This window comes from Enhydra lutris, unplaced genomic scaffold (genome assembly GCF_002288905.1).
Source record: "Enhydra lutris kenyoni isolate GAN:26980312 unplaced genomic scaffold, ASM228890v2 scaffoldscaffold21, whole genome shotgun sequence".
Classification (NCBI taxonomy): domain Eukaryota; kingdom Metazoa; phylum Chordata; class Mammalia; order Carnivora; family Mustelidae; genus Enhydra; species Enhydra lutris.
Genome location: NW_019154105.1, coordinates 5666333 through 5675542, shown reverse-complemented (window position 1 = coordinate 5675542; position 9210 = coordinate 5666333). Strand labels below are relative to the sequence as shown.

The 9210-nt window shown below is 40.4% G+C and overlaps 1 pseudogene; it reads right to left on the bottom strand.

The window, feature by feature from the left end:
* Positions 1-1498: 1498 nt before the first annotated feature.
* LOC111149356 lies at positions 1499-3150 on the bottom strand (annotated as a pseudogene).
* Between the last annotated feature and the right edge of the window lie 6060 nt (positions 3151-9210).

Sequence of the window (9210 nt, the reverse complement as noted above, 5' to 3'; positions counted from 1 at the left end):
ACACACACACACACACACACACACACACACACACACACAATGGAATACTATGCAGCCATCAAAAAATAAAATCTTGCCATTTGCAATGATGTGGATTGAACTAGAGGATATTATGCTGAGCGAAATAAGTCAATCCAAGAAAGACAATTATCATATGATCTCCCTGATATGAGGAATTTGAGAGGCAGAGTGGGGAGTTTAGGGGGTAGGGAAGGAAAAAATAAAACAAGATGGGATCAGGAGGGAGAGAAACTATAAGAGACTCTTAATCTCAAAAAACAAACTGAGGGCTGCTTGGAAGATGGGGGTATGGAAAGGGTGGTTGTGTTATGGATATCAGGGAGGGGTATGTGATATGGTGAGTGTTGTGAAGTGTGTAAGCCTGATGATTCACAGACCTGTACTCCTGGGACAAATAATATATTATATGTTAATCAAAAAAATAAAAAAAAGAATGCTCATGAAATAATTTAAACCTTTTCAAAATCTTCTAATAAACATGTAAAAGGCACCTCTAGTTCTTTAAAATATTTGCAGCAATACCAATAGTTTAAGATTAAGGGCAGTTATAGTACAGGTGGCTAAAATGCATACACAGTATGTCATTAACACTATGAGAATGTTGAGAATTGTAGACTCTAGTTTGGGCGCTGTTCCCAAGTCAACCCATGATGGAGCGGCTGATCAGTTACACCCGTGTAACACTAGAGTATCAGCATGCTGACCATGGCAACTATCAAATTCCCAGACAGTACATAATTCATAACTAAACTTGTATATTCAGAAGGCTTTAGAATGTTCTTAAGATTATTAAAAAAATATAAAGTATATTTAGCATTGAAGGAAAACAACAAACTGGAAATGGTTACTGTGAGAGTGGCTGAAGTTCACTATCTGGTTAAACAAAAATGGTTTCTCAGAAGAACATCTAATTTCTCGCAACATAATGGAGATGAGTCTTCCTCTGTTTACACTTCATCTGATGTTTTCCTTGCAGTATGATCAAAACAGAGGGGTGTGAGAATGAAAGCCACAGCTAGGTGCAATGGCTGGGTTTGAAGAGCCATAGGGATGGCAAAGAGATGCTCCCATGACACTGGTGCAGGAGAATAAAGTCCACAGAATGCTTCCCTCTTTGGCACTGGGATTGACTTCCTCTTTACAGTAGTTTTCAAAAACACATTATAAAAACTGGATGAGGTTTTGTTTCTAAGTTTCTAAGTTTAACTTAGGAACATGCAGACATACTTCATCTGCAAAAGTTTCTGCAGGGTCTGAAGTACTAGAGTGACTCTGTAACACAGGTAATCAAATCTACCAAGCACGGAGGAGGCAAGTCATCACCATCGAGATCATCTGAGTAAATATTGCACACTTCTTGTCAGTTGTTGCTGTGACCCTCACATATTCAACTGTAAAAGGAATCCTTTATGGCTTTTTGCATATCACTTACTTGAAGAAAGGCTGTTTTAGGTCCCATAACAATGAATTCAGATTGTCATTGAACATGAGGCCTAGGTTTCAAAATGAGTCTTCCTGTATCATCACAAGACATATTGTATTCTGCTAATACAGTTTGACACCAAGCAGCTATAATTGATGATGCAATGACCCTCTTGTGTATTCAGGCAAAGAACAAGCCTATTAGAGTGATCTAGCTAATGGTGAAAAATGGGTGATTCCATAATGGTGTGAAAAAGGACAGCTTTTCAATAAATGGTGCTGGGAAAACTGGACAGCTATATGTAGAAGAATGAAACTCGACCATTCTCTTACACCATACACAAAAATAAACTCAAAATAGATAAAAGACCTCAAAGTGAGACAGGAATCCATCAGAATCCTAGAGGAGAACATAGGCAGTAATCTCTTCGATATCAGCCACAGCAACTTCTTTCAAGATATGTCTCCAAAGGCAAAGGAAACAAAAGCAAAAATAAACTTTTGGGACTTCATCAAAATCAAAAGCTTCTGCACAGCAAAGGAAACAGTCAAGGAAACAAAGAGGCAACCCACGGAATGGGAGAAGATATTGGCAAATGACAGTACAGACAAAAGGTTGATATCCAGGATCTATAAAGAACTCAAACTCAACACACACAAAACAGATAATCATATCAAAAAATGGGCAGAAGATATGAACAGACACTTCTCCAATGAAGACATACAAATAGCTATCAGACACATGAAAAAATGGTCATCATCACTAGCCATCAGGGAGATTCAAATTAAAACCACATTGAGATATCACCTTATACCAGTTAGAATGGCCAAAATTAGCAAGACAGGAAACAACATGTGTTGGAGGGGATGTGGAGAAAGGGGAACCCTCTTACACTGTTGGTGGGAATGCAAGTTGGTGCAGCCACTTTGGAGAACTGTGTGGAGATTCCTCAAGAAATTAAAAATAGAGCTTCCCTATGACCCTGCCATTGCACTACTGGGTATTTACCCCAAAGAAACAGATGTAGTGAAAAGAAGGGCCATCTGTACCCCAATGTTTATAGCAGCAATGGTCACGGTCACCAAACTGTGGAAAGAACCAAGATGCCCTTCAACGGATGAATGGATAAGGAAGATGTGGTCCACATACACTATGGAGTATTATGCCTCCATCAGAAAGGATGAATACCCAACTTTTGTAGCAACATGGACGGGACTGGGAGAGATTATGCTGAGTGAAATAAGTCAAGCAGAGAGAGTCAATTATATGGTTTCACTTATTTGTGGAGCATAACAAATAATATGGAGGACAAGGGGAGTTAGAGAGGAGAAGGGAGTTGGGGGAAATTGGAAGGGGAGGTGAACCATGAGAGACTATGGACTCTGAAAAACAATCTGAGGGTTTTGAAGGGGCGGGGGGTGGGAGGTTGGGGGAACCAGGTGATGGGTATTAGAGAGGGCATGGATTGCATGGAGCACTGGGTGTGGTGCAAAAACAAGGAATACTGTTATGCTGAAAAAAAAAAAAAAGGACAGCTTTTGTGTCTCGGGATCTATTAACCAGTTCCAGGCACCAGCAACTGTACAGACAGATACCACTACAAGAAGCTTTCTCCAACGTCCAGTGGCAGGCTGCAAACTGTGAATATATTCTGTAAGTCTCCTCTCAAAAGTCTTGAGGTCTTCTATCTGCTCCAGTGAGTTCATGTCGGTGGGCAGCTCTGGTCATCGCTGTGGCCCCATTGGCATTGCAGCTCCATGGCCCCCACCCAGCCCATAAAGCAAACCTGCCTCCCTCTGTTTTTATCTTATTTTTCCTTCTCTTTCCCTATGTTCAGTTGTTTTGTTTCTTAAGTTCCACAGATGTGTGAAATCATGGTATTTGTCTTTCTCTGACTTTGCTCAGCATAATACCCTCTAGTTCCATCTACATTGTTGCAAATGGCAAGATTTCATTCTTTTTGATGGCCGAGTAATATTCCATTGTGTGGGTGGGTGGGTACATATATAAAAATAATCACATATTTATCCATTCATCTGTTGTTGGACATCTGGGCTTTTCATATTTTAGCTATTGCTGTTAGAAACATTGGGGTGGATGTACCCCTTGGAATACCTATTTTTGTATCCTTTGGATAAAAATACCTAGTAGTGCAGTTGCTAGGTTGTAGGATAGTACTATTTTTAACTCTTTGAGGAATCTCCACACTGTTTTCCAGAATGGCAATAGCATTCATTCTAGATTAGCAGAGCTGTGATTGTATTTGGTTACTATACTATTTTGGTTGAAGAAAAAGAGTGGCTCTTCAGAGTGGATGTTTTAGTGATGGCAGCAGAGATTAGATCGGCTGTGGTAGCATCCAGTGACTAAATAGGGACCATGGTCAGAATATCAGCAGCATTCACAGATTGGGGGACCATTAGTCCTCACTGAGCAGGAGTTACAATCTGCAGAAATTGGTGGTGAGTGTGGTAGGTCTGGGAAAATCACTGATAGAACCCTGGATCTTCTGAGCAGGGAATCTTGGTGAATGATGGTGTTATATACTAAGAGAAAGCATAATGAAGGGGATATGGTTTCTGTGCAAATACAGCTATTTTCCAAAGTAAAACCACTTGAAGACTCCTATTGGGGGTGTCTCGTGTGTATAGTTCTTGATCAAATGAGACTTAACAAGATTCTGTTCCTTGGGCACACCTCCCCAACTCCTTTAGGTCAAAGGCCCTCTTTATTGCAATAGTTCTCAGGAGTTGGGGGACTTTATCTCACCACCAGCACAGTATTGTGACTGGTATAGCTGCAAAGTTTGAATGAATGTTTCCGTCTGTCTGAGACACTGTATTTGATCTCCCTGTATCTGGGAGACCATTTTAAGGAATTAGAGTGGAAAGGTCAAAATGTAGGTGTTTTCCAATGCATTTTAGTAACTTCTCTTATAATTGCATTAGCAATGAATAGCATATCTTTCTGAAAACTAGGCAGAATAAGTAGCATTCTCTAATTCTTGCCATCCTTCAATTAGAAATGAAAGCACAATTCTGCTTACTTGAGAATTAAGTACATTTTTGTATGTTTCATAGGTACTTGTTAAAAACTATTCCAGTTTTTTGACTTTTTACCTCTTAAGTGTTTTATTTTTTATTTGTAAGTTTTTTGAATATTAGCCTGTAACATGTTTTCTAACACAACTTACTTTAATATCAAGTATGGCTATGTATCTTGTCTTTTAGATTTTCTTATGTTCATTATGGACATAAAATACTCGCTGGAAAAACTTAGTCTTTCAATATCATTTCCCCAAACAATCCATTTCTCCTTTCTAGAAGAAACTACCTTTCCTTCTTTCCAGAGATTCTGTACATATACTTAAACTTCCATGAAGTCTAATCATACTAGATGCCGTTTTGTCCATAACCCTTACATTCTGAAATGGGTCTTACTTCACTAAAATGGAGGTGCTAGTAGAGCTGCATTCTTTTCTGGAGAATCCATATGGGAGACTGAATCTCTTTTCTTCACATCTCTAGCTGTTATGGCTGCCTGTGTTCCTTGGCTCATGGCCTCTTTCAAAACCAGGGGTGGCAAGTTGAGTCTTTTTACATCCCATCTCTCTGACAGTGTCTGTTTTGATTCTCTTCCATGTTTAAAGACTCTTGTAATTACAGCATCTAACTGGGATCATTAGGATAATCTCCTTGTCCAATGGTCAGCTGATTAGCAACCTTAATTATATCTGCAATTTTTTTTTGTTTCAAGTATTTAAATTCTAGTCAATTAAATATAGTGTAGTATTTGTTTCAGGAGTAGAATTTAGTGATTCATCACTTGACTATAACACCCAGTGCTCATCCATCTGTAATATTAATTTCCCCTTGCTGTGTACCTGTTCAGTTTCTGGGAGTTAGGCTGTAGACCTATTTGGGGTCTATGATTGTGTATAATACTGTGTCAGAAGGGGATGGGAAGCAATTACTGCCTGGAAAGGGGCAAGTGTTTATGAGTGGACTCACTGTATATGGTCCATTATGTTGTTAGCTATGGGATATATGCTGGACACTCCCACCATAAGAGATGAATTCTAAAGACACTGGTGCTCATTGGCTATGATGAAAGATCTGAGTCTAGCAAATTGTGGTTCCTTTTGGAAAAGGACAGGTTTTTCCTCATATTTTCCTTTACTGTGAACTGTAAGCTCACTGTAAGCTGTTCTGCTTTTCTAATGTCTGGTCGCAGCTTGAGGTGCTGTTAGACTTGGTACTTTCCACCATTAGTCTAATACAGAACAATAGGACTTAAGGACAGGTACTTAGATCCCTTGCCTATCACATGGCCATATGTTTCTCCGCAGCCTTGTGTATTTCAACATTTATAACTGTGGCTTAAGTGGTTTCTTCTTACATCATACTTTTCTTTTGAGCTTCTGTGTTCAAATTGCCCTTTTCTATTTAATAAAGCTGCAAGACTGGCCACTTACATATTTGAGGCAAAAAACAGATAGGTTGTGCCCAGCCTGCCTAAATGCTTCTCTATTCTAAGTAGAAATTAAGTAGAAAAATATAACATCCTGATTTCTCTATCTAAAATGATGTCTATCCCTAAGCCTCATGATTCATATATGGATTACATTTGTTTTCAAATAAAAACAGCTAATCCAGGGGGCATCTTGGTGGCTCAGTTTGTTAAGAGTCTGCCTTTAGCTCAGGTCATGATCTCAGGGTCCTAGGATTGAGACCTGTGTCAGGCTCCCTGCTCAGCGGGGAGTTTGCTTATCCTTCTCCCTCCGCCCACCCCCCACTTGTGCACTCTCTCTCACTTTTTCTCTAAAATAGAAATCTTAAGTGTGTTTCTCAGAGTCCACAGTCTCTCAACAAACTGAGGGTTTTGGAGGGGAGGTGGGTGGGGGGTTGGGGTGAGTCTGGTGGTGGGTATTATGGAGGGCACGTATTGCATGGAGCACTGGGTGTGGTGCATAAACAATGAATTCTGGAACACTGAAAAGAAATTAAAAAATTAAAAAAAATAGAAATCTTAAAAGAATCAGCCAATTCAGATTAATTCCTGCTTATTTTGGGTTCTCCAAAAAGACACACTGAGATAAGGATTTGGGTTCCAATAGATTACTGAGAGGGTGATTCCAGGAAGCATAGGGAGGAAGTTAGGAGGGGCAGGTAAACCACTAAAAATACACTAGTGAAAAGGTGACAACTGTGGGCAACTTGGGCTAATTCTGCTGAGGAATTTTGGTGGGACAGTTTTGGTGAATGATTTATGTAGACTTCCAAAAGGCAGGCCAGCCACGCCTCCTCCTTCCTGGATGAGCATTCTTCTGGGGTACTCCCAGGGCTCATACAAGTAAGCATGTAAGAGAACACAGAGACAAGAATTAGTGTGGAACTGTTTGTAGATGATCTCTGGGTGGTCCGAGCAAATAAGAGGAGCTGAGTGCTTGCTTGGTCTATCACTCACACATTTGGATATTCTTGTACCCATACTGAGTTAACTTGTTTTGTTTTGACTGGTCACCATCTTGAAGACTAAATATTTACAAAGAAACTTACAACAACATGATCAGTGTGAGATGCTACTGCCCCCCCCCCCCCCCCCCCCGTAGTTGAAAAAAGTCACTAGGCAGTAATCCATATTCATCATCTTCCTCTTTACTCATTCTGGATTCACCTTTATCCTCTGACAATATTTTTGTTGATATAGCTGCTTTCTCAGTAAAGGTACCCAGACCTATATCCATTAACGTTCTGAGCACTTAGTTAATTTGAACTTCTCAGGTCATGGATGTTGCAGTAAGTGTACTTGTCACCAATGTGTCTCTAGGGTGCATTCATTCAACCCCACAATTATAGACATAGGTTTCTGCTACAAAATGGGACTATTTCCTTACGATGCTCAATGATACTAATGACAGATGGAGTACAATTGCTGGGTTGTAGGGAATCTCTACTTTTAACTTTTTGAGGAACCTCCATACTGTTTTCCAGAGTGGCCTCACCAGCTTGCATTCCCACCAACGGTGTAGAAGGGTTCCCATTTCACTGCATCCTTGCCAACACCTGCTGTTTCCTGACTGGTTAATTTAAGCCATTCTGACTGGTGTGATATGGTATTTTGGTGTGGTTTTGATTGTATTTCTCTGATGCCAAGTGATGTGGAGCATTTTTTCATGTGTCTATTGGCCATTTGGATTTCTTCTTTGCAGAAATGTCTGTTCATGTCTTCTGCCCATTTCTTGATTGTATTATTTGTTCTTTGAGTGTTGAGTTTTAAAAGTTCTTTATAGATTTTGGATACTACTGACATGTCATTTGCAAATATCTTCTCCCATCCTGTTTATTGTCTTTTGCTTTTGTTGACTGTTTCCTTTACTGTGCAGAAATTTTTATCTTGATAAAGTTCCAATAGTTCATTTTTGCCTTTTCCCCTCTTGCCTTTGGAGACATGTGTAGCAAGAAGTAGCTCTAGCTGAGGTCACAGTGGTTGCTGTCTGTGTTTTCCTCTATGATTTTGATGGATTGGATCACAACTGATATCCGTCTTGTCCCTCCTCCACTCTCCACTCTGAATTCTCTTAACTCTTGGCTCTCTCCTCACCTGAAGTTTGACTTACCTGGTGGTGTGACCAAACCATTATCTTAAGGATCTGAACCCCTTCTAATATACCTGTTTCAAACTTGGACTGCTAAATGCATCTGAGTTAGAATGGAGCAAGGAAGGAAGTCTGAAGAAGTAGTTAAATAGACCACTTGGGTTTCACACATATTTTTACTTTCTCCCACCATATAAAAGTAGCACAGCCTCCTTCTGATGACCAGAGTCTGTTTTCCCTGCAACTACGATGACTCACAAAATGACTCAATATGTCATTTGGAGTGATGGAATGTGGGACAGCCCTAGCTTTTATCTCCCAATTCTTGGATCTAAAGAGTCTCTTACTAAGGATACGGTGCCATATAGATGTCTTTTAATGTAAAGATTGCCTCATGAAAGGAGGCATCCTAAACTTACAGCATGCTGACTCTGAGTTAGTGCTTTTGCTATGCTCTCTGAAGTCTCTTTAAACTTGCCACTGAAAGAAAGGCTAGCCGCTTTTGCACAGTGTTACATGTTTTGGGGTAGGTCTCTGGATCCCTTGATCTGGGGTTCACTCTGCACATTTTCTGTAAGTGTTCTATTGGTTGGGTGCTTTGATCGGGATTCCCTGCCTGTGGCTGGAAAATTGCAGGAACCACCTTCCCCTACCCCAGAGTGGTAATGTTCAAGGCTCTGCAAGCAGGAAGTACAAACCCACCAAGATTAGGTATCTGCTCCTGGGATGTTGAATTTCTGGCTCTTCTAAAATAGGAAGGACTTTATGTAGTCAACATAATCAACTTGCTACCAAGTGGTCTCTTTCACAGATAGTACTATAGTGGATATTCAACATTCCTCTCTGTTAACAGTTAGGGCATTCAGAGGCAACAGTAGCTCGATTGTCTCTGGAGTGTGGCATTCCATGTAGGTGGTCACCTATGTAGCCTCCATGTCTGTGACCATGCCTATTGGCTGATGAAGGCTGGCTGCTCTCACCTGGCAGCGACTTTTTGTCTGTTTGGCCATTCCACACCTCTTCTATAGTGGGTGCTTTGTAGTAGGTGTAACAGGAGATACAAAAATCTGCATATGTTGTGTATCCCTATGCCCTTTCCTAGATCTCCTTGTCTAACATTCTAGTCCTTTTCCATCCAGACCCTGACTAGATGGCCAGGCTATTGGCC